This window comes from Mizuhopecten yessoensis, unplaced genomic scaffold (genome assembly GCF_002113885.1).
Source record: "Mizuhopecten yessoensis strain PY_sf001 unplaced genomic scaffold, ASM211388v2 scaffold9301, whole genome shotgun sequence".
NCBI classification, from domain to species: Eukaryota; Metazoa; Mollusca; class Bivalvia; order Pectinida; family Pectinidae; genus Mizuhopecten; species Mizuhopecten yessoensis.
Window position 1 is genome coordinate 637,822 of NW_018407979.1, and position 3,123 is coordinate 640,944.

Here is a 3,123-nt window from a genome sequence, read left to right on the forward strand (position 1 = left end):
ACGTTCATCAAATTCGATATAAAACAGAAAAAAAAATGAAATAAACATAAAATCTACTGAAAAAAATTGATGGCACACAATCTGATCAATAACAAAGATAATTATTACAGAAATTATTCACATAATAAAACATGAAAGGTTGTACGTGACATTACATTGTGCAATCGTCAAGGTAGTCAAAAAAATCAATTAAAGACTGATTTATATATTTCTTACAACTCATAACACAGTATTTGTTCTTTAAAAAAAAAAGAGAAAAAAAACCCCTGTCTCAGATTGAACTAAATAAAACTTTGCATGAATCATTAGTATTACTGCAGACAGAAATCCTCTTTGATTTCCAAAATGCATCACCTTAGCTAGAGATGGTTTTACAGTTTGTTAATTGATGGATTAAAGCATCAGGCCACCCTACAATGACTTACTTGGCATTTTCAAGACCATGTTTATGAGATTGTGAAATTCAGGGACACATGCATGCTTGAAATATACACAAGAATCCATACAATGAAAACACCCTAATGATACTGAATCCTTGGATATCTAATATTCATATCTAAAGAATGCAACATTAACTCTATGGATAATTTCCGTTTATATTTTTAACACATTGATAATCCTCCGTCATTGGATAATTTACATCTTTAACACTCTGGTAATTCAGAGTTAAAGGATACATTTTGTTCATATTTTAACTCTTGGATAATTCTGAGACATTGGATAACGTCCATTTATAGTTATAACATAAAACAACTCAAGCACAAATATTAAGTATAAGTTTTTTTTATCTATCCTTCAAAGACACCCAATATCGTTCATACCTTATTATTAACATCTGTACATAATTAACACATACCTATCTACATGAACAGCAGGTAAAGAAGAATGACGATAATATTTACGCATGCATTGAGTCCAAGTGTTCAAACCATAATTATCTATAATTGAACAAACTTAAAAAATTTAATATACTACTGCATTGATTGTAGTAAGAAAAGAAAATATTTATAGTTCAATAGAAGGTGGGTTCTTGCTTAATTCTGGTGTATTGTTTGTGGTTTGCTTAGGACTTAAAAATGGTTCAATAATATATAAACTTATTCACCCCTGAAATTTTATAATGAACTATTCCAACCTCTGAGTTGGAAGAGTTCAAATGTGTCTTCAGGGGTGAATGAGTTAAGGGTAAAATATATGTAGCAACATCTCTGTACCTTGATATACTGTAAAATCCCATCTTGATAGTTTGTAACCTGTACCATGGCCATCATATTTCTATGCATGGATACAGGAGAAGTCTATTTTATCATAGGTGAAATAGAATTTACTGGGAGTGGATGTGCGCAGTGATTAAACAGGTGACATGAGAAGCCACATCATGACATGTGAAGCCACATCATGACATGAGAAGCCACATCAGAAGCTACATCATGACATCTGAAGCCACATCAGAAGCCACATCAGGACATGTGAAGCCACATCATGACATGGGGAGCCACATCAAAAGCCACATCATGACATGTGAAGCCGCATCAGAAGCCATATCATGACATGTGAAGCCACATAAGAAGCTACATCATGACATGGGAAGCCACATCATGACATGGGAAGCCACATCATGACATGGGAAGCCACATCAAAAGCCATATCATGACATGTGAAGCCACATAAGAAGCTACATCATGACATGGGAAGCCACATCAGAAGCTACATCATGACATGTGAAGCCACATCATGACATGTGAATTTACTTCTAACATAAACTTTCACAATTATTTTGTAATAAATAAAGCAATTATTATGAGTACCAAGTCTAAAAGTCTAACCTAAACTTAAATTGACTTTTTTTTCCCAACGATCCCCAACATCCAAGTGGAACCATAGTCCTCTCTGCCTGTAGGTCTTGGACAACGATTCCCCAAGGTTTTTTCACAGCATGTGGAAACATGATTTTGATAATTTCCCAATAGTTTCTAAATGAATATTCATGGATGAAGTGATATTCAATCCCAATTTAATTATTTTTTTGAGATTGATTCCCTTATACCTGATGTCCATTTCTTAAAAAAGAAAAAAAACCACCAAAAAACAAACCTCAGTTGTCCACGAAAGTCTATACCCTTGGAAAGAAATGTATACAGGTTAACCCTTTCACCTCTATGTAGCTTTAGTAGACTCTACCGTGCATTGATCTGGATGAATCCATTATGGTCTACAGTGATGAAAGGGTTAATTAATGAAGTCTGACGAATTGAATGATTTACTTGAGACCAGAATCCTTGCAAATATACACGTACAGGCGCACACAAAACAAATTCACTACAAACTTCAGTAGTTCACGTCACTAATTTATCAAAAATGAGCCAGTGTGTTTAATATCATCATATGGGGGAAATTTACAAATGGAATCATGACTTTTGAAGTTTCATCACCTTCAACTGTTATTTGTGTGCTACAAAAATAAACATTTTAAATTTCGTCTTCACCATAATTTGACAAAGCTTACCTGGTAAACTTGTATATACACAGACATTAAATCATCACAATAGATTCTTCACCTAAAGTAACATTTATCATTAACAGAAAAAAATTCATTAAATTATTAATTTTGATTGGATGATAATATAATGAATAGTTTTATCAATATCTATTATATATTAAAAAGTAAAAAAAAATCAAAACATTCTTTTATGACAGAGACTTAGTTTTGATATACATTTATGTATGTATGATTCAGGAGTAAATCCATTCATAGTAGACAAGTAACACATTTGCATCCAAAGTTCATGATAAAAGAAACAAGCCATTCGGATTGATATGTCTCGCCTATGACCTGCTTTGACCTTCAATGCACATATCAGAGAAACTAACTTAAACGCAAAAACTTCATGTTGACGGAGATGCTGACAAAGTCAATGGACCATGAAAGGTAGGCCGCATCCAGCATTTAATGCATGGGTTGAGATGTACTACCTAAGATGCATCTATGGTCCAAGTTTGGTGTAACACTTCTACTTTCAGTGAAACTAACTTAAACGCAAAACAAATCATGTTGATGGAGATGCTGACCAAGTCAATGGACCCTGAAAGGTAGGCCGCATCCAGCATTTAATGCATGGGTTG